Source organism: Arachis hypogaea, chromosome 17, assembly GCF_003086295.3.
Source record: "Arachis hypogaea cultivar Tifrunner chromosome 17, arahy.Tifrunner.gnm2.J5K5, whole genome shotgun sequence".
Classification (NCBI taxonomy): Eukaryota; Viridiplantae; Streptophyta; class Magnoliopsida; order Fabales; family Fabaceae; genus Arachis; species Arachis hypogaea.
The window spans coordinates 7,126,088-7,150,281 of NC_092052.1; the positions used below are offsets into that span (position 1 = coordinate 7,126,088).

A 24,194-nucleotide genomic window follows, 5' to 3' on the forward strand; every position below is an offset into this window, starting at 1 on the left:
GAATCGAACATCCAACCTTTACTACTTGTAACTGATCACATACTCTACACCAAGACTATTACGAATAACCATCTGGGTACCAGTAAAAATAACCATCCGCTATCCTCTTGAATCGAACATCCATATTAAAATACTTGTAACTGATCACACACTACACCCATATTATTCCGAATAACCATTTGGGTACCAATAGAAATAAACATCCGCTAGCCTATTGATTCGAACATCTAGATTAAACAGCTTGTAACAATTTATAAACACCACACCAAGGCCGTTACATTATAACCCTCCTGATTACAATGAATAGATTGACTAATCAGTTCCTTTGTCCTCCTGTCATAATTTGTGTTCCGTATCTTACTTACGAAATCGACTTTCTTTGCGTATATCGCATAAAAATCTTGGGCCAACTTCAAATGCTTAGACCGCATTCCAACTCTTGGTATTTCGTCTTCGCTAAGGCAACTGTGATCCGGTAACTACGAATCAGTTCAAAACAAATATCATTCGATGAACATGAGGATTAATGGTCGATTCAAACATGAGGTTCACAAAAAAAATAGCAATATACTAGAGTTCAGATGTCATCAACAAGATCCGTGTTATCACTTCCAAACTCATTAATGTCCATATATTCTATTGCCTACAATCAAACATATACAAACAAACTTATTAAATACGGTACTATTAAACAAGTGTCATGTAAAAATATTTTATTCATACTTTTTCTAAGAATATCATTAAAAATTTATTACTGTAAACGCCTTTTAACAGAAATCATAACAATGAGTAGTGTATTCAGAAAAATTCTCACCTAACTAATTAGGCTTGTATTAATTAATTATTTATATATAGTATGCATGGCCGCCACATATGAAACACACCTACACAACATAAAACCAAGTTTTTTTCTATGCTTTGAAAAGTAAAAAGCTCATTATTAGTTGCTGTACTTTTTTTTCCTTACATATGTAGTCATATTTGGTTCTGCATGCATGACATGGGAGTATAGTGATAGGGATTCAAAACAACCTAATGGCAACCATGAGCAATGTTTTCTCCGTTAACACTAAACCTATAATGAACCAATTTCAGTAAAACTTATTAAAAAGGTAACAATAGTTTATCGAATCAAAAAAATAAATGGTTCATCTTCTTCAATAGAAATTAATCTATGATTTATTATGCTTTAACTAATTACTATATTGATGAACCAGAACACCATAAAAAAATTTTTGAATTGAATACAATCAACGTTTAAGAATGTTGGACTTAGAATAACCATCTCATTTATATGAAAATAAAGTACCAATTCACTAACATACATTGCTTACCTTGTTAGACTTTTCACCTTCCACGTCGAAAGAATTGAGAAGATTGTCATTTGAAAGCGTGATATTGCCGTCGATGAAGAAAGTTGGGGCATGAGAAACCGGTTCAACAAAATTGGAGTCCATTGAAGGGATTTTGAGAGGTCACGTACCTATGAAGCGGCAACCGCAACTCTCCCCTATATTAGGCCGGATCAGTCCGAGACGAAGATGCGGTGAGGATGGACGCGTTGGGGGCTGCAGGGTGCGTGGGCGCGGTGGCCTGCGGGGGCCTGCGCGTGTTGTGGGCTGTGGGGAAAAAAATTTCCATCGATTAGGGGGCTGGTCGGACGTTGACGCAATGGGAGGTGGCGTCGGCTCTGGGTACGCGGCTATGGCTGGCGTCCAGGGCGGTGAAAGTCCACTGAGAGTGAGAGAGGAGATACGGCTAGAGGAGATGAAAGATTTGTAATTGTTTAATATGCAAACCCTTATTTTTTAAAATTTAAAATATGGTTATTATTATAATTTAATTAATCAAATCATTAATTACATTTAGGATTAATTTACTTTTTTAACTCCATTGTTCATATTGTTCACCAATGTTATTGTTCACCTATATTTTTCCTATTCGTAATAAGGATCGGAGGAGGAGAAAGAAATACAAGAGACAAACCCCTGGAAAATTTTCCCAAAAAAAGACGAAACTCATGATGATTCTTAGTTACACCAATCAACAAAAGATTAGGGGTAACATTCAATTAAGGAAACATAATAATTAGTCTCGGATCAATAAAAAGGAAAACATAATAATGATGGCACCTCATTATCAAATCCTCAATAAACTAGTCCACCAAAACAAACTCACTCTTGTCATTTTATGAGTAAACTTAATTGTCACATCATTGCATCTGTTGACTTAGTAATTAAAGCCATAAAAAGTGATAATTAATTAAGATTAAAGGTTAATTAATTAGATCTAAAAACTAAAAAGTGGACGGATCATATATTATTTCTTATTAAAAGTAGCGGTCCCCAATGAAACATCATCCTTGTAAATAATATTGCATTTTCTGTTTTATATGTAATAGAGATGGTTGTTTTGATTATTTCTTTTGTGTCCATAAATTAATATATATAATAGATAAATTTTGATAAACTACTTTAATTTTAATCTCTATAATATATATTCACCTATAATTCGCTCCAATTCCTCTATAAAAACTTTAATTTAGTTTCATCTTAACTAATTATTAAGACAACGTTGAATCATCTATAGATAGAGGAAATTACATAGATATATAAAAATTATTATTATTATTATTATTTACACAATATATATAGTACTTAATTATTTTTAATTTTTAATTTTTTATTTGGTTCTTGATTTAACACCGACATAGTACCTATAGCTATATATGCAATACACGTGTTCCAAATTTGAAGCTCACGTTGTTTTCTTTGTTCTTCTTAATGCCTGGTTTACATCAATCCATTTAAACATCGCTCTCATGTATCAGATACAAAAATATTATTTATATCTATGTGGAGCTAATAACTCTTTTAAATACAAAATTTGATATTTCTTCTCTCTAGCTACTTAATTAGTTCTTATTATTTTTCTTTTTCCTTTCCCTTGGTGATGTTACAGCTTACATTTAGCATTGTTGTATCAAATTTGCTTATTAAATTATTAATCTCTTGCCTGTAAATTTTGTTACTTTTATTTTATACGATGAATTTTATTAGAACAAAAGTTGGCTAAATCCAAATACGAATTATGCTAGAGTTAATTATATATAGATAAATTAATTACAATCCTAATTTAAAGTGATTATAATAGTAATTGATTGAATAATAAAATGATAAAACTTAAATCTAATTTTAGCTAAACAAAATAACTTAAAATTTAAGATAAAACTTTAATTATTATGTATCTTTAAGAGCTTAAAATTTAAGATAAAAGTTTATTAGTTTATGAATTGTTTAATAGATAATCAATTTTAAATTTTATCATTTAAAAATTATTTAAATGCATGAATCTACACGGATCATTGTGTAAAGCTTTTCTTACAAATGACAAAGATTCAATGTATTTACTATGGCACAAATTTTTTGGTGACTGAAAATATCAAAAAATAAAGAAATAAAATACAAGTCAAATCAAACTAGCTAGAATCAGTTGCCTTTTTTACTATGATTTGTTCCAAATATGTACCAGGTTTATCCAAGAAATATGAGCTGAATCACTTTTTGTTCTAGATTTAGCTAACCAATCAGCGACACTATTAGCTTCCCTTCAAATTAGATAGAACTAGATCTTTCAGTCTTTGGACAAAAAATCTTGGAGTTTTAACACAATATTCTTCACCTCATGTGTTGTGTGGCAAGTGATGTTACTCAACACAAGATAAGCATCTAGCGAGTCCGTTTCACAAATAACCCTCTGGCAACCAGCTTCCCAGGCTAACATCAGCCCCTGCCAAAAAGCCAGCAGCTCACAACGATAAACAGACCAAAAAGGAAGAGCACCTGAACGGCCCAACACCTATCTCCCTCTATCATCCCTCAGAACACAACCAAAATCAGCTCGCTGGACTCCCTGAAGAACACTCGCATCACAGTTGACCTTGAAAGTGCCATTGGGTAGAGGCACCCACTTAAATTTTCTTTCAATATCTGAATAGATAATCTAGTTGTAATGAAGGTTTCTAAGATCAAAGCTCATATTTCTAGTTAGGATCGCCACTTTCTTATCGGACCAAACTTCATCCGAGTTGAAAACCTCATGACATTGATACCTCCATATCCACCAAATTCCGGATGCGAAGAGGCAGCCCATACTAGATATGCCCTGTTTGACCCAAGGAGCTAAATCAGACGATCCTCTAGTCTCGATGAACGAAGGGTCGATGATATTCCAAACAGTTTTGGCCCTATCGCAATCTCTAAAACAATGCAGAATTGATTCCGAATGGGCACCACACCTCTTACAAATATCACTAGGTGTTAACTTGCGCTTGAACTGGAGGGCGTCAGTAGGGGCAACATTGTGAAGAGAAAGCCAGAGCAAGAATTTGATCTTCTCCGGGATGAAAGGCTTCCATATCTAATTCCAGTCTTCGCTTTCATCCCATTGGAATTTTCTTTTCGCCAACCAAAGATATCCACTTCTAGAAGAATACTCTTTTGTTGCGGCAGCAGCCCAAACCCACCCTGGGCCATAGTGGTTGTTACCAGGAACAAGAAACTCAATTAGGGGCGAACGGATATGATGAGGAAGAGGAGAATAGAGGTTGCTAAGATCCCATCGACCATTGCAAATAACGTCATCTAGAGAAAGGTGGAGGTCAGTTATATGAACGTATGGAATTAAGTCTGCAAGTTTACCCAAAGGAGACCATTGATCAAACCACAAGGATTGATCCAAAGTACCACACCACCACGCAAAGCCCTCTTTCAAACTATTGAACGATTTAATCACACTTTTTCAAACATAAGAAGCCCCAATAACCTCCACAAAAATTTTCTCAGTAGCCAGATACTTCTTGGTTAGGAGTTGTACCCATAGTTTCTCTTTGCAATGAAGAAGTTGCCAAACAAGCTTTTCCAGAAGGGCAATGTTCGCACACCTAGAGTCCCTCAGCCCTAGGCCTCCGTGTTTTCTCAGAGCGACAACCTTAATCCAATTCACAAGGGGTAGTCCCCTCCCATCAGTCTGACCCTTCCAAAGAAATTGTCTCATCATCGAATCAATTTTTTCACAAGCATAAGAGGGGAAAAAAGGCTACTTGCATATTATACACTGGAATGGAAGTCAACACAGACTTAACCAAACATAACCTTCCTGCCTTGTTAAGTAGCCTACCTTTTCAGCTAGCTAGCCTCCTTTGGACCTTGTCAATAACCTCTTGCACCGTCTTTTTTGCCGCTCTATCATTGCCAATGTTTACCCCCAAATATCTGCCTATGTTCCGAGTTAAGTGAATCTGAGAAACCCTTGACAAGACCTCCTTCCTCCGCTGAGTGATGTTCTTAGAGCATTGAGCCTTAGATTTGGCCAGATTAACTTTCAATCCAGATGCCTTTGTAAAGAGTTCAAGAACCTGCATAACCATTTCAACCAGCGACCTTGTTACTTTGCAGAAAAGGAGAAGGTCATCAGCAAACATAAGATGTGAAATCCTAGATCCCTATTTGGAGATGGCAACAGGGACCCAAGATCCATTAGACACATAATGAGAGATAAGGCACGCCAATCGTTCCATACACATAACAAAGAGATACGAAGATAGAGGGTCACCTTGTCTTAGCCCTCTTTGAGGATTAAAATTCTATAATCTCTCACCATTCCATAGGATTGAAAGAGAAGAAGAGCAAACACACCTCATGATTAGGCTAGTTATGTTCTGTGGGAAGCCAAAACTAGTAAGAATATGTTGAAGAAATCTCCAATCTACCCTATCATATGCCTTCTCTAAATCAATTTTGAAAGCTATAGTACCTTTCTTGGACTTGGTCTTGCGCATAAAATTAAGGATCTCTTGCGCAATAATGATATTCTCGCTCATTCCTCTCCCCGGGATAAATCCCCCTTGAAAGGGACCAATGACCTCCGTAAGGAAAGGACGGAAGCGATTAACAAGGACCTTAGTTAAAATTTTGTATATGACATTACATAGGCTTATAGGCCTAAATTCTTTCATGACCGTCGGCTTAATTAAAAGGATCATTAATTTTTTATGATTAACTCATTATTTAATTTATGTTTTCATAAAAAAGAGGTAATCCATATGAATACAAACTTTATATGGTTATTTTGCTAATAGAAAACAATTGATATATGGTAAATTTTATCTAACTCTCTCAAAAATAATATATAATTCATTTTTTTTATGACGTGTCAACTTTTGATTGGTTGATATTTTAATTAATTTGATTATTGATTATATTAATAACTTAAAATTTACTCCCTCTAATAAATTTCACTCTATTTTAATGTTTTTGGTCATGAATATTTAATTGTTGCAAAATTAGATAATACTAAAAGTTAAAATTAGAGTCTATATTTGTTATTGTAAGGTCATCAAATTAGAAATTAAAGAAATATACTTTCAAACATGATATTGCATCGAATGTTATATAATAACAATTTTTTTTATATATTTGAATGATAAATGATTTCTTTTGCTTAAGAATGATATTTCTTTCTCGTGGCCATTGTTTTCTAATTAAATCAAAACCTCTAAAAACTTTTCAAACTGTATCTAAATGTTCTTTATGCTAAGACGAGTTTCCATTGCTTTGTTCTAGCTATAGGGTCTAATTCATAGTTATCAGACCCGACTCGACCCGGTCGGTTCGACCGGAAATTCGGTCACCTGGCCGGGCCGAGCCACACGTTGAACTGGACATGCATTGGACCCGGTGGAACCCGGTTCAACCCGGCGGGTTTTGACTAAAACCGGTGACCTGGACGGGTTATTTGACCCGGTCCGGGTGGTGCCTTTTTTTTAATATCCTAAACCTAAACGGCGTCGTTCTACTATCCCCCCCCCCTTTTCGTTGAAACTGAAACCCTAGGCTATCCCCATTTCCCCCATTGCGTCACCCTCACATCTCTGATCTCCCTATGGCATCTGAGAGACTGAGACAGATCTCTTGAGAGTTGAGTGAGTGTCTGAGACTGAGTTCATCAATCGGCCTCATCAGTCACCGCCGAAGTCACCAGTCACCGCCGATACCCCCCTCAGCGAACCTCGTCTCTCCGTCTCTCCGTCACCCTCGTCGTCACTATCCGCGGCGTCGTTACTTCTCCCGGCCGTCACTGCTTCTCCCTTCACCTCGCCGTGTTCGTTGTTATATTGGTCGTTTGTGGGTTGTGCTTCTTCTGGTTCTACTTCGTTGCTTTTGCTTCTGTCCTTTGTCGGTACCTCACCTGGTCGTCAGAAAGCTCAGAGCCTCTGCTCCCTCAGGTCAGTGCCTCTGCTATTGACCTATTGACTATTGTTATGGAATTGGAATCTGTTGATATATTAGTTAAAATTGTTCTTGAATTGTATTATTGCTGGTTGCTGATTGGTATATTAGTTAAAATCTATTCTTGAATTGGTATATTAGTTAAAACCTGGTTGATATATTAGTTAAATTTGTTCTTGAATTTTAGTTAAAATTGCTGTATTTTCCCTGTTGCTGTTGCTGGTTGCTGTGTTGGTAATTTGGTATATAGTTTTTTAGTTGCTGGTTGCTGCTAATTGCTATTGTATTTTACTGTAGTTTTTTTAGAGCTGTTGTTGTTTATTGCTGGTTTGTTTAGAGTTGCTAAATCAGGGAACTTTGGTGAAATGGTGGTGATTGATGTGTTGCTTAAAAACTGATTTAAGCAAATCCTTTGTTGCTGAAAATATTTTTGGTTTCTTTGCTAGAATTTTAAAAATGGCTTCATCTCAAACACCATCAGAAACGCCACCATCTCAAGAACAAGCATCATCAGCAACTCCTACCCCTGATCTTACCACTAAAAGAGTTTATAATAATAGAGGAAAGACTGATCCAGCTTGGGGTCATTGTAAACAAATTGTGGAAAAAATAGGGAAAATTACTACGATGTCCATATATTGTGACAAACCTGTTAGAGGAGGTGGGATTAATCGATTTAAGTATCACTTGGCTGGAAAAGGAGGAGATGTTGAGAAGTGCAAAAAGGTTCTACCTGTTGTTGCTTATCAATTTGGGCAAAATATTGAAGAATTTATGAATAAGAAAAGGAAAACTCAAGAAAATTATGCAGAAAGTTATAGAGCATGTGATGATGTTGAAAGAGAATTTGATAGAATGGAAGAGCTTGAAGCACGGCAGCAACAACTCCAACATTCAAGGACAAGGTTGCCACCACCTGCAGCTAGGAAAGGGAAAAAAAACTACTGGAATAGAGACTTTTTTCCATCTTCAACAACACCTGGAGCCCAACCAACGATAAAAAGTGTATTGCAAAGTAAAGAAATTGTGGAAAAATGTGACATTGCCATTGCAAAGTGGATGGTTGATGCTTCTGTGCCATTTAATGCAGTTAATTCAGCATATTACCAACCAATGATTGATGCTATTGCAAACATGGGTGCAGGATATAAAGGTCCAAACTTTGGTAGAGTTCGTGGGTATTTGTTGAGTAAGTTGGTGGAGGATGTGAAAAAGATGATTGAACAGTATCATGAAATTTGAAAGCGAACTGGATGTACTATCATGGCTGATGGATGGACTGATCGTTGTAGGCGCACTTTAATTAACTTCTTGGTTTATTGTCCTAAAGGAACTATCTTCCTAAAGTCTGTTGATGCTTCTCATGCCTCCAAAACTGCTGAATTATTATTTAAGCTTTTTAAGGATGTTGTCAACTTTGTCGGTCCTGAAAATGTTGTTCACATAGTGACAGACAATGCTGCAAATTATGTTGCTGCTGGACGGTTGTTGGAAGCTAAATTTCCTAAGTTGTATTGGTCTCCTTGTGATGCGCATTGTATTAATTTGATGTTGCAAGATATTGAAAAGTTGAATAAAGTCAGTGAGACAGTTTCACATGCTTCAAAGATTACTAAATACATATATAATCATTGTCATCCACTGTATCTTATGAGGAAGTTTACCGGTGGACGAGAAATACTTCGTCCAGCTCCAACTCGCTTTGCTACCAATTTCATAGTTTTACAAAGTATTTTGGCTCAAAAAGATGCATTAAGAGCTATGGTAACTTCTAAAGAATGGACAATCTCAGCCTACTCCAAAGAAGCTAAAGCTAAAACATTTGTGGATCAAATTTTAGACTCTAAGTTTTGGAATCAATGTACAGATGTTGTCAAGCTTACTGAGCCACTTGTTCGTGTGCTTCGTATTGTGGATAGTGAAGATAAAGCTGCAATGGGTTTTCTTTATCAAGCTTTTAATATGGCTAGAGAAGAGATGGTGAAGAGGTTTCGACGAAGAAAGAAGATTGTGGAGCCTTACTTGAAGATTTTGGATACTCGTTGGGATTCACAACTTAAAAAAAATCTTCATGCTGCTGGCTATTGGTTAAACCCTGCTTTTCGATTCAACGCTGCTAAATTTAAAAAACATAAGCAAATCACTTCTGGCCTACTAGATGTAATTGAGAAATATTCATATGATGATCCAGAATTGAATACTAAGTTGACAAGTGAGAAGAGAATATATTCTAATGCTGAAGATGATTTTGGAAGACAATCTGCACTGCGTGAATGAAGCACAGTGATGCCAGGTAAATATATTTATTTAGTTTTATCTTTTTTTATTCATTTATTTATTTAAAAAGGCTAATTATAATGCATTGCCTCTTTTGATTTTAAGACCAATGGTGGGAGTCTTATGGAACTGGAGCACCAAATTTACAAAAGTTAGCCATTCGTGTTTTAAGTCAAACTTGTAGTTTTTCTGATTGTGAGCGAAATTGGAGTATTTTTTAACACATCCACACAAAGAAGAGGAATCGGTTAGAACATCAAAAGCTTAATGATCTTGTTTTCGTTCATTATAACTTGAGGCTACAACAAAGGTATCTTCTATAATTATTTATCTAATTTTAAAAAGTATTGTTCATTAAAATTTAATCTTTAGTTTAGTAATTACATAACTTGATAACATAGGAATCTAATGAGAAAGCAAAGCTATGATCCAATTTGTCTTGATACATTTGATGACCATTCGGATTGGATATTGGAAGATTCACCGCCCTTTTTAACTCCTGAAGAGGTTGATGCTCTACGAAATGATTTGGCAAATATGTCCATTCAACCAACTTTGGATGATCTTGGTAAATTCTTCAATTGCTTGAATATTTTAATTGTCAGTTGCTATTACGAATTATTCTTGATATTGATTTGTCAAAAATACACAAATGTAGATCAATTAAATTTGGACAATGACCAAGATAATGATGGACCAAGTAACAATGCTATGGAAGATATGGATACAAATTAAAATGAGGGAAATGTTAATCAAGCTCCTAATTTGCCCTATGAAGATGTTGATGCCGACTTTGAGCTCACCCTTTGGACATGATTTAATAATTGTGTTATCTTTAACTTGCTCTTGTTGATTTAAATTGAGAACATATTTTATACTAGAAACTAGTTTATTAACTCTTCTTTTAGATTATTAGTTATGTTTAAGACTTGATATTTGATTATTAATGTTTGTAAGACTCGCATTTTAAGTTTTAAGACATTATTTCAATTTTATTAATATAATTTTATATTTTTTTAGTTATGACCGGGTTAACCGGGTGAATTAGTGATCCACCAATTGAACCAGTAACCCGGTGACCCGGTCATATGACCGGATTGATTATTGGGTCGGTTCTGATAACTATGGTCTAATTATTTGTTAATTAGAACCAATATTATTAAGTTAGTAAATTTGTTATATATGGTTCTTCAATAACTTCTTCCATTATATTATTGCAACAATTTTTTCTTCTTTGACGAAGAAGATGATCTATTTTAAATAACAAGCTAATTATAAATGGTCTCTATTATAATTAAAATATTAATTTTAGTTAAATTTAAGCAATTTAAATTATTAGTGTAATTAGTAATGAAATTAAAATATTAATTAATAAAAAATTAATAAAACAAAAATAAATTATATGTTATTTTAGAAATAATTTAATAGAATTCTCCACCTTAATATATGCATAAAAGCGAGAAATTTAAAATTATATGAGATAAATGATTAAGTAGAGATTTGATCGAGATTGAAAGGATGCTAATAAGCTAAGCTTATTTTTTAAAACTATTCTGATATATTTGATCCATATAATATAAATATATAATTTTGTGTAGTGGGACCGACGAGGTGTAAAAAATAAAAAAAAAATTATTTTTTATATAAATTTATTTTTCATCAAAAAATTACTTTTATTTTTATGATATAAAAGATAAATTTATAATCTTTTTTCACATATTAGTCATTTAAAACATAAAAAATTTATAAAATATATTTTATTTAATAAAAAAATGACAGAAAAATAATCTCTTAACAAATCTATTAAAATAGATCTTGAACGTTATTGAATTAGAATATCTGCAAAAATACTTTAACTTTTAAATTAAAAAAAAAAAGTCAAAGAGATGTGTAATTAGAGTTTGTGTCATATCTAAAAACATGTGCTATTTCTTTTTATATATATAATATACTTTAGGACAAATCAAGTAGTGATAAAATCGAATATTTTTCAATTTGAAAGATTTCATATAAAATTATCCTTATAAAATGAAATAAAAAATAAAAAGAAATTTTTTTTATTTTTATTTGTTTAATAAACTGAAATATATATATATATATATATATATATATATATATATATATATATATATATATATATATAACAAATAACATATTATATAAGTGAATATATTTATTAGGTATAGTTGTAGATCTAAAATGTCTAATAATGATATTGCAAAAAGAGAATTTGTGAAGGACAAATTTTCAACAAATTTGTGAAGGACAAATTTGCAATAAATTTGCCACTTTTCTCTATGTATACTTTTGTCCGATGATAATATGTCAAATTAAAATTAAACTCCAATGATACGCAATGTTCTTTATCTAGTTGGCATTACCTGTACTTGTATTTTTAGAGTACTCCTGATATTAAAGCGATAAATATGTTAGCTGAAATAATATTTGTGAGAAAATGTATCATAACTAAAATTGCGTAACACGGATTAGAACCATATGACAGAATTTTTTAATATATAAGTTTTCTAATCCACATGTATTAATAGATAGTTCTTTAAGATTAATCATTTTTTTATTATCTGTTGTTAAAATAGTTTGTGCCGATTTACTTGTCTGAGATGACTCTGGCTAAAATTAAAGGAGTACTCAACATTGGGTTTCAAATGATAATCACAGTCAGAATCCTAAATGCAAATCTCATCAACTATGCAACTTTAAAATATAAAAATGAATGGAGAGTATCTTTGGGAGTTGGAGCTGTGTCAGCATTTTTGCTGTGTGTAGGGTCTCTTTGCTTAGAGAAAACACCAAACTCTTTGATTGAAAGAGCAACACGTAAAAGTCAAGACAATGTTGTAGAAAATTTGTGGCACTAACAATGTTGATGAGAAATATCAAGATCTTGTTTATGCAAGTGAGGCAGCTAGTAAGGTGGAAAATTCGTGGAAGAACATTATAGGCCACAACTCACTTTCTGCTCTTTTATTCTGGTCTCCCAACAACTCATCGGAATTGATGTCATCATGTTTTATGCTCCAGTACTTTTTACCATTTTGGGCTTTGGCAGTGATGCCTCCCTCATGTCTGCAGTTATTGTTGGGCCACCGTGAAGAGCTCTCGACCAGTAGGGAGACTTCGGAGAGAAATCAAGTGGTATCAGAGCCGATGTTAGCCCGACAAGGGGTATCAGAGCTGATGGTTAATCGGTCATGGTGGCCCAATAAGTAGTATCAGAGTTAATGGTGGCATAACAAGTGGTATCAGAGCCGATAGTTAATCGGTCCAGTTTAAGGAGTATTCAAGGTAAAGCATTGAAAGTCTTTCCGACAAAGATAGTTCATTAGGCGTGTTCCGCGGTGTGGTGCGACAATGTGATGGACGAATAATCAAATGTGGTGGAGGAGTTAGAGGAGAGTTGATACTTGATGTGGAGATGATTCACACTTGAGGGGGAGATTGATGTTGCAAGTGTGAGGAGTAGTATATGAAATTAGTTGTACATTGAAAAAAGCAATAAAGAGTGAGGAGTTTATAAGATGAGAGACCCATTAACTTACTACCTTAAGGATTTGAGTTGGATGTGGTGTCTTCTCATCTTATGTTCTCTCATTTGATTCCTTTCCAAAATCTTCCTGGTGGTCGAGAGCTCCCCACAATTGCTTAACAAGTGGTATCAGAGCCAATGGTGGCCCAACAAGAGGTATCAGAGCCGATGGTGGCCTAACAGTTATCATAAGAGGTGTTAGTGTTAATGTTCTTGTTACACTTGTTTCTATTTTTTTGTGTAGGCAAATTTAAAAAAAGGATATTATTTCTCGAAAGTGGCAGACAAACTTGGAAGAAGGATATTATTTCTCGAAGGTGGCATTCAGATGTTTGTTTGTCAGGTAAAAAACAAATTTATGGAGCAAATTAATTATCTGGTAAAATATCTCCGTATAAAAGTAATAACTAAAAGGTTAATATATATTATATTAAACGGTTTAATTAGTTATTATCTTCACAAGACATCTTGTATAGGTAGTCATATTAATATTTTCTATTCAGTAATTTTGTGTAACTAAAGAACGAAAGAATAATGTTGATGTATTTGCAAGGGAGCGCTCTAGTAGTTAATGAATTAGTTAAGGAAGGTACAATGCTTTCTGATCTCGCCATCTGAGTCGGTAAAGCAGTAAAAATATTTTTGAGAAGGACGCAAGGCTTAATTACCCTATTGACCTGGGTTAAAATAAATTGCTTTCTTGAATCTTGCTCGACCACATGTTTTGATTAAGTGTTAACATTAATTAAAAAAGATCATTAACTTTTTTATGGTTAACTCATTATTTAATTTATGTTTTCATAAAAAAGAGGTGATCCATATGAATACAAACTTTACATGGTTATTTTGCTAATAAAAAACAATTGATATATGATCAATTTTATTTAACTCTCTCAAAAATAACATATAATTTATTTTTTATGACGTGTCAACTTTTGATTGGTTGATATTTTAATTAATTTGATTATTGACTATATTAATAACTTAAAATTTACTCCCTCTCTAATAAATTTCACTCCATTTTAATATTTTTGGTCATGAATCATTAATTGTTGTCAAAATTAGATAATACTAAAAGTTAAAATTAGAGTTTATATTTGTTATTATAAGGTCATCAAATTAGAAAAAAATGTTTTCAAACATGATATTGCACCGAATATTATAATAACAATTTTTTTATATATTTAAATGATAAATTATTTCTTTTGCTTAAGAATGATATTTTTTCTCATGGACATTGTTTTCTGATTAAATCAAAACCTCTAAAAATTTCCCAAATTGTATCTAAATGTTCTTCATGCTAGGACGAGTTTTCATTGCTTTGTTCTAGCTATAGGGTCTAATTATTTGTTAATTAGAACCAATATTGTTTAAGTTAGTAAATTTAATTTGTTATATATGGTTTTTCAATAACTTCTTCCATTATATTATTCCAACCGTTTCTTTTTCTTTGGCGAAGAAGATGATCTATTTTAAATAACAAACTAATTATAAATGATCTCTATTATAATTAAAATATTAATTTTAGTTAAATTTAAACAATTTAAATTATTAGTATAATTAGTAATTAAATTAAAATATTAATTAATAAAAAATTAACAAATCATAAAAAATAAATTATATATTATTTTAAAAATAATTTAATAGAATTCACCACCTTAATATATGCATAAAAGTGAAAAATTTTAAATTATATGAGATAAATGATTATGACACAAATTAAAGAAAAATTGAACAAGAAGTTTAATAGAAAAGGTCTTGGACACAAAAGAAAAAAGGACTTAAATTAAAGAGAGGTTTTGGTTAGAAGTCAGTGCTTAATATCATTTCCAAAAATGTTGATATAATTATTACTTCTACATATATATATTTCTCGAAGTATTTAATTATGCATGCTAATTAAGTACTAATCATCATATCACATAAAAACGTATGGTAATAATTATATTATTGTTATTAGTATCTAGCTTTCACACCGTGTTATCTAATTATCTATATAATCTATTAATCAAAGTGACGCTGTTTCCGATAAGAATCGATGTTTTATTGTTAAGATTATGCTTTATACATACTTAATTACAATCTCTAATATAATTAAAACCCAGCTCTCTATTATTCCTATTTAAACTATGCTTTGCACTTAGGTATCTTAATCGAAAGTAAGATTAAATGTAGTCCTTTCTAACAATTAACTTCTTTAACACTTAATTGATTATTTTTCTTAAAGTATAATTCCCTTGTTACCGCAATAAACCTTTATTAGTGATTGAAAAGTTGTTACATATTTACACATATACACAAATAGACAAATATTGTTTTTCTTTTAAAAGATTTTATTTTTTATATTTACTTTATTCGTAAATATAGAGAATTAATTTTTAATTAGTCAATATTAATCCATTTTTTAAAATTATCTTTTTAACCTGCACATTTTGGAAGAATTAGGATTTACCATCAAAATTTAAAATTTAAAATTTATATTTTAAGAAATATACTTTCAAACATGATATTGCACCGAATGTTATAATAATAATTTTTTTATATATTTGAATGATAAATGATTTCTTTTGCTTAAGAATGATATTTTTTTTCGTGGCTATTGTTTTCTGATTAAATCAAAATCTTTAAAAGCTTTTCAAACTGTATCTAAATGTTCTTTATGCTAAGACGAGTTTTTATTGCTTTGTTCTAGCTATAGGGTCTAATTATTTGTTAATTAGAACCAATATTGTTTAAGTTAGTAAATTTATTATATATGCTTCTTCAATAACTTCTTCTATTATATTATTCCAACAGCTTTTTCTTCTTTGGCAAAGAAGATGATCTATTTTAAATAACAAGCTAATTATAAATGGTCTCTATTATAATTAAAATATTAATTAATAAAAAATTAATAAAACAAAAAATAAATTATATATTATTTTAGAAATAATTTAATAGAATTCTCCACCTTAATATATGCATAAAAGCAAGAAATTTAAAATTATATGAGATAAATGATTAAGTAGAGATTTGATCCGGATTAAAAAGATGCTAATAAGCTAAGCTTATTTTTGAAAACAATTCTGATATATCTGATCCATATAATATAAATATATAATTTTGTGTGGTGGAGCCAACGAGGTGTAAAAAATAAAAAAATTCTATTTTTTATATAAATTTATTTTTCATAAAAAAATTCACTTTTATTTTTATGGTATAAAAGATAAGTTTATAATCTTTTTTCACATATTAATCATTTAAAACATAAAAAATTTATAAAATGTACTTTATTTAATAAAAAAATGACAGAAAAATAATCTCTTGACAAATCTATTAAAATAGATCTTGAACGTTATTGAATTAGAATATTCGAAAAAATACTTTAACTCTTAAATTTCAAAAAAAAAGTCAAAGAGATGTGTAGTCAGAGTTTGTGTCATATCTAAAAATACGTGCTATTTCTTTTTATATATATATAATATACTCTAGGACGAATCAAATAGTGATAAAATCGAATATTTTTTAATTTGAAAGATTCCATATAAAATTACGCTTATAAAATGAAATAAAAAATAAAAAGAAATTTTTTTATTTTTATTTGTTTAATATATATATATATATATATATATATATATATATATATATATATATATATATATATTGTAGATCTAAAATGTCTAATAATGATATTGCAAAAAGAGAATTTGTGACGGACAAATTTTCAACAAATTTATGAAGGACAAATTTTCAACAAATTTGCCACTTCGCTCTATGTATACTTTTGTCCAATGATAATATGTCAAATTAAAATTAAACTCCAATGATACGCAATGTTCTTTATGTAGTTGGCATTACCTGTACTTGTATTTTTAGAGTACTCCCGACATTAAAGCGACAAATATGTTAGTTGAAACAATATTTGTGGGGAAATGTATCATAATTGAAATTGCGTAACACGGATTAGAACCACATGACAGAATTTTTTAATATATAAGTTTTCTAATCCACATGCATTAATAGTTAGTTCTTTAAGACTAATCATTTTTTTTATTATCTGTTGTTAAAATAGTTTGTACCGATTTACTTGTCTGAGATGACTTTGGCTAAAATTAGAGGAGTACTCAACATTGGGTTTCAAATGATGATCACAGTCAAAATCCTAAGCACAAATCTCATCAACTATGCAACTTCAAAGCATAAAAATGGATGGAGAGTGTCTTTGGGAATTGGAGCTGTGTGAGCATTTTTGTTGTGTGTAGGATCTCTTTGCTTAGAGAAAACATCAAACTCTTTGATTGAAAGAACAACACGTAAAAGTCAAGACAATGTTGCAGAAAATTTGTGGCAGTAAAAATATTGATGAGAACTATCAAGATTTTGTTTATGCAAGTGAGGTAGCTAGTAAGGTGGAAAATTCGTGGAAGAACATTATACAATATAGATATAGGCCACAACTCACTTTCTGCTCTTTTATTCTGGTCTCCTAACAACTCACTGGAATTAATATCATCATGTTTTATGCTCCAGTACTTTTTACCATTTTGGGCTTTGGTAGTGATGCCTCCCTCATGTCTGCGGTTATTGTTGGGCCGCCGTGGAGAGCTCTCGACCAGCAGGGAGACTTTGGAGAGAAATCAAGTGGTATCAGAGCCGATGTTGGCCCGACAAGGGGTATCAGAGCTGATGGTTAATCGGTTATGGTGACCCAACAAGTAGTATCAGAGTTAATGGTGGCATAACAAGTGGTATCAGAGCCGATAGTTAATCGGTCCAGTTTAAGGAGTATTCAAGGTGAAGCATTGAAAGTCTTTCCGACAAAGATAGTTCAGTAGGCGTGTTCCGCAGTGTGGTGCGACAATGTGATGGACGAATAATCAAATGTGGTGGAGGAGTTAGAGGAGAGTTGATGCTTGATGTGGAGATGATTCACACTTAAGGGGGAGATTGATGTTACAAGTGTGAGGAGTAGTGTATGAAATTAGTTTTACATTGAAAAAAGCAATAAAGAGTGAGGAGTTTATAAGATGAGAGACCCATTAACTTACTACCTTAAGGATTTGAGTTGGATGTGGTGTCTTCTCATCTTATGTTCTCTCATTTGATTCCTTCCCGAAATCTTCCTGGTGGTCGAAAGCTCCCCACAGTTGCCTAACAAGTGGTATCAGAGCCAATGGTGGCCTAACAAGAGGTATCAGAGCTGATGGTGGCCTAACAGTTATCATAAGAGGTGTTTGTGTTAATGTTCTTGTTACACTTGTTTCTATTTTTTGTGTAAACAAATTTAGAAGAAGGCTATTGTTTCTCGAAGGTGGTAGACAAATTTGAAAGAAGGATATTGTTTCTCGAAGGTGGCATTCAGATGCTTGTTTGTCAGGTAAAAAACAAATTTATGGAACAAATTAATTATCCGGTAAAATATTTCCGTTTAAAAGTAATAACTAAAAAAGTTAATATATATTATATTAAACGGTTTAATTAGTTATTATCTTTACAAGACATCTTGTATAGGTAGTCATATTAATATTTTCTATTCAATAATTTTGTGTAACTAAAGAACGAAAGAATAATGTTGATGTGTTTGCAAGGGAGTGCTCTAGTAGTTAATGAATTAGTTGAGGAAGGTACAATGCTTTCTAATCTCGCCATCTGAGTCGGTGAAGCAGTAAAGACGCTTTCGAGAAGGATGCATGGCTTAATTACCCTATTGATCCGGGTTGAAAGAAATTGCTTTCTTGAATCCTGCTCGACCAAATGTTTTGATTAAGTGTTGACATTAATTAAAAAGGATCATTAATTTTTTTATGGTTAACTCATTATTTAATTTATGTTTTCATAAAAAAGAGGTGATCCATATGAATACAAACTTTACATGGTTATTTTGCTAATAAAAAATAATTGATATATGATAAATTTTATCTTTTTTTTTATGAGGAAGGGGGTCAAAGACCCAAACAAAAAGAAACAAAAACAGCAAAACAAAACTAGGAGCCCCTAGGACGCATACAGCCAAAGCAATCTAAATCTAATGCCAAAGATATATCAGGAGGGGGCACATCATAAATATGGAGGCCAAGGGGAAGTGTCTGTCCTTTTTTTGCAAGGATGTCTGCGACATAATTTGCTTCTCGCAAAATGTGGGTCCATTCAGAGATAGTCAGACGTTGAGATTGAATGTTGATATCTGCGAGGAGTGATGCACATGGGTGTCTTGTAGCGCAACCGCTCTTTACGAACTCCAAAACTGATGTAGAATCTGTTTCAACAATGATTTGGTGGAAGTTCTTTGCCACTGCAATTTGGAGGCCACGCACAACCCCCCAAATTTCAGCTTGCATTATAGAGCAACTACCCAAATTACAAGAGAAACCAGCAATAAATCTCCCCAAGTGATCTCTAAAAACTCCCCCACATGCTGCATTATTCTGATTTTCATAAAAGGAGCCATCAACATTAAGTTTAATAACATCTTCTGCAGGAGGGAACCAGCGTATGAGGTTGTTGTGGGCTGGAACGGTGTGCTTCATTTTCCACCGGCTCTCCATAACTCTTAGGTATTCCTCATGTCTCGCTTTAATATTGAAAACAGCCAAGGTAGAGGGAATCAACTTATTCTCAAACACCAAACTGTTTCGGCAGAACCACAGGTGGGAAGTCGCATAACCAAACAAATTTGACCAGTTTGTTTCTTTTGATATATTGCTTAAAAGCCAGTTCGAAAGATCAGAGCCGAAGAATGAAGGCAGTTGACCTGAAGGAAGGAGATTGCACCAGATGCTCTTGGCGAAGAAGCAGTCACGAATGACATGTAAAGTGGATTCTTCATTGCTGCTACACCTGGGGCAGCGATCATCACTTGTCATGTGTCGTCTCTTCCTTGCTGCATTAGTAAGGATAGCGTCATGAGCCACTAACCATAGGAACATGCGGATGCGTTCTGGACCTTTCCACTTCCAAACAAGGCTGAAGATGTTGTTGGGTTGACCGGTGGTATCATGAATATCTTGATAAGCCGATTTAAGTTTAAAAGACCCATCTGAGGTGAGCGCCCAAGCGATTTGGTCTTTCTCCTTCCAAGGGGATGGTGGGGCCAATGCATTGATCTTTTTGACAATATCGTTCGGGAGCCATTCCTTAATCCTCTTGATGTCCCAATCCCCTGAAATAGACAGAAAATCTGTGAGGGAGCTATTATAGTCAATAGTATCAATACTTACCTGGTGAACATGCTTATCCAGGCTCCCTAAATTAGGCACCCAATTATGTTTCCAGAAATTGATTTTCGAGCCATCTCCAATCCGCCAAATGGTGTGTTTTTTGACATTGTCCCAGTGTTCGCAAACTCCTTTCCACAGATTTGAGTTGCTCTGTTTTCGCTCTACTCTCGGGATAATGTCTTCACCTCCTCCATATTTGGATCGCAGAACTCTAGCCCAAAGAGCATCCTTCTTCTCAATGAGGCCCCAACCCACTTTCATCATGAAGGCTCGATTGAGGATACGAGCATGACGAATGCCCAATCCACTATTATTTTTATGCTCGCCAACTTTTCTCCAACTCAAGCGATGAATCTTTTTTGATTGAGTGGTTTCTCCCCAGAGAAAATTCCTGCATTTACGATCAATAGCATTACAAGTAGTAGAGGGAAGTAAGGCGGTTTGCATAGTGTATGATGGAATAGAAGAAAGGACAGATTTCACCAGGGTGTTTCTTCCTACCAAGGAGAGGGATGAAGCCTTCCAAGAGTTGAGTCTCGTGTTGAGTTTGCTAATGATATCATCGAAAGTACTACCAGACACCTTATTGTGATGGAGAGGAACTCCAAGATATTTTCCCAAGTTGTCTGTTCTGGCAAAGCCTAAGGCATCACTGATCTCTTCTCTGATGGGTCCCCCAACATTGCTAGAAAAGAAGATACGAGTTTTTTCCTGGCTAACTGTTTTCCCAGAGCTCTCACAGAAGGCATTCAGACATCTTCTTATAACACTAGCCTGGTCCATATTAGCCTCAGCAAAAAGAATCAAGTCGTCTGCAAAGCATAGGTGAGATAGTGCCGGACCCCGCCTCTTGATGCGAATCGGCTTCCAAAAATCGTGATTGACCGCACAGTTAATAAGCTGAGATAGGCGTTCAATGCACAAGACAAAAATATAAGGAGATATTGGGTCCCCTTGTCGAATACCCCTTGTTGGTTTAAACTCCTCCAATTCTTCACCATTCCAAAGAACTCGCATTCTTGCGGAGGAGATATAGGAGAGAATAAGTTCAATAGTATTGGAAGGAAGCCCAATGTCCTTTAAAGTATCTTCCACAAAAGACCATTTGAGCTTATCATACGCCTTTTCGAGATCGATCTTGATCGCCATCCATCCCTGCCTCCCTTTTTTATTTCCATGGAGTGGATTACTTCCTGTGCAATGATAATGTTATCTGAACTTTGTCTTCCTGGCACAAAGCTGCATTGAGTCGGACTAACCAGCTTCTCCATGATTCTCCTCATACGACTAGCCAGAATTTTAGTAACAATCTTGTACGAAACATTACATAGGCTTATTGGCCTCATTTGTTTGAGGTTAGACACAGAATCTACCTTTGGTATAAGGGTGATGAGGGTCTCATTCAGCTCACTGACGTGCTTGGGATTGTGGAAGACAGTTTGGATCAACCTACAGAGGTCAGGTCCGACTTTATCCCAATACTGTTGGTAAAAAACAGCTTGTATGCCATCCCTGCCCGGCGCTTTTAGGCTCCCAATACCAAATAAAGTATCCTTAATCTTCTGGTGCATCACTTCACCACCCAAGATATTAAGCTTAGTAGTGTTAAGAGTCGGAAATTTATTTTTTAGCACATAGGGAGGGTTATCGCTGGTATCTTGGTAAAGATTTGAGAAAAAAGAGAAAGCAAGCTGCTCCAAATCGTTTTTCTTAGTGACCCAAGTACCATCATCATTTTGTAAGGCAAGAACTTTGTTTCTTCTTCTTCGAATCATCGTATATCCATGGAAGAACTTGGTATTACGATCGCCAAATTCGATCCAATTACTCCGAGATTTTTGGAACCACAAAATTCCTCCTGAGCAAGCACTTCTTCATATTCTTTGCATAGCCGAAATTGCAAATCCTCTAAGTAGTGGTTGACTCCATTAGAGAGGGAATTTGCAATGCCTTGAAGTCGAAAGAGAATTCTTTTTTTCCTTTTGAAAATATTTCCAAAAACTGAATTGTTCCAATCCTTGAGAGCTCTCTGAAAATTGTGAACACTGTTTGACCAAGAACTTTCAAACTTCCAACAGTTTCTAACCATGCCATCAAATTCTGGGTGGTGCAGCCAAGCAGCAAGGAAGTGAAACGGTCTTTTCCTTCCATTACCCATACTATTATGAGATAATTGAAGGCAGAGGGGGGCATGATCTGATTTGAGCATAGGCAAATGTTTAATGCAAGCATCAGGGAATTGGATTTGCCAATCTAAATTCCCCAAAGCACGATCCAGCTAAATTACCTCTTTTTCAGGTAAACGGCCAGCCCACAAACCCCAAATCAATCAAACCACAATCAGAAACACAATTCTGAAAGTCAAAGCAAGCGCCAGAGTCATTTCTAAATGCACCTCTGCGTCTTTCATGGTCATGTAAAGTAGCATTGAAATCACCAATTAAGCACCATGAAGCATTAATGTTCTCAGCCAGATTCCTCAAATTGTTCCACAAAAACTTTCTGTTTATTTTTTGGGGGCTACCATAAATGGCTGTGAGTAACCAAGTGGTAGAATTATTACAAGAGACCAAAAGATGAATAAATTATCTATTATGGCCAAGGATATCAACCTTCCAAATACTTGAATCCCAAAGAGCCCATATACCGCCGGAGTGGCCATTTGCTTCCTCCACAAAGCAACCATCAAAGCCTAATTTATTTCTAACTTCTTTCCCCCGATCCCCACTTAAATGAGTTTCAAATAAGAGAAGAAAATTAGCATCAAATTCACGCCTTAAATCTCTAATAAGATAAGGAAAGGATTTAGCACCAGCACCTCTACAATTCCAGCTAATAATATTCATAAGGAATATATAACAAAATAAGGTTATGAAAAACCTGGAAAACATCTCTGGGAATTCGCCTTTTGCTTCAGGCCAATCCGGTTCCGGGATAAGCTCCCCTCTTTATTTTTGACTGTTGGTAAAATAATCACCTGCCCATCAGGTGGTTTGCTCGGCTGGCTAATCGTGGTTTGCTCCATCATGACGCCACTAGGTGTGGAACTTTCGGTCATTCTGCACTTGGGGAGATCAGTTCTTACAAGGTTCCGATCAATGGACTTACCGGGCTCCTTCATTGCTAGATATGCCTCCGTTTGCTCTTGCTGAAGGCAACGCATGCTCTCAAGCATTACTAATTCCATAGCTTCTACTTCTGGGTCCCTGCACTTTGATCCCTGGGGAGAGGGGGCTTCGATGGCTTCATCGTGAATGGCTACTTGTTTTCCCTGATTCTGGACTTTAGGAAGAATAGATTTCTCATTCCTTGTAACTCCTATTTTGGCATTTGGGCCATTCTTGTGACTAGCTTGGTTTTTTGAATTATTAACCTTAAGGGATCTTTTTCTCAATGCTTGTTCTTTGTCTAACCCACCTTGGGCCTTAACAAATAAAGGTCCATTCTCCTTAAGTCCATTTTCCTTTTTTCCATTTGGGTTTTCATGAGATAAATTTCCTTCCTCATAAAGGGCATTGAAGCGTGACCCCGCTTCCAAATAAATGGCTTCCTGATTAGTTTCCCTTTCTATATTAGAATTGGAATCATAATCATAATGAGCTCCTTTCTTTTTAGGAAAGGAAATATCTTTTTTCCTTCTAATTGGCTTTTTAACTAGCATCCATGGGCCAAAATCCAGAGAGTCTTTAACACTGGGCTCCTGTGCATTAATTCCTGGATTATTGTTTCCATTTTGGTCTTCCTCACCGTCAACAGTAGCTCCTCTCCCGGTCGTCTCACCGCCACCTGGGTTTGCCGGTTGTGACGGCATTTGTCCTCCAAGATTTTCGTAGCAAGAGTCAAGTCGATGTCCATATTTTCCACAAGCGAAGCAGATTTGATGTAACC

The 24,194-nt window shown here is 34.1% G+C and overlaps 1 long non-coding RNA gene across 1 annotated transcript; it reads right to left on the reverse strand.

The window, feature by feature from the left end:
* LOC140180856 (uncharacterized) lies at nucleotides 1-23,578 on the reverse strand. The gene is made up of 2 exons (XR_011874891.1): nucleotides 23,187-23,578; nucleotides 1-479 (listed from the first exon to the last, which is right to left on the reverse strand). It is a non-coding gene; the product is annotated as an uncharacterized lncRNA (long non-coding RNA).
* Between the last annotated feature and the right edge of the window lie 616 nt (nucleotides 23,579-24,194).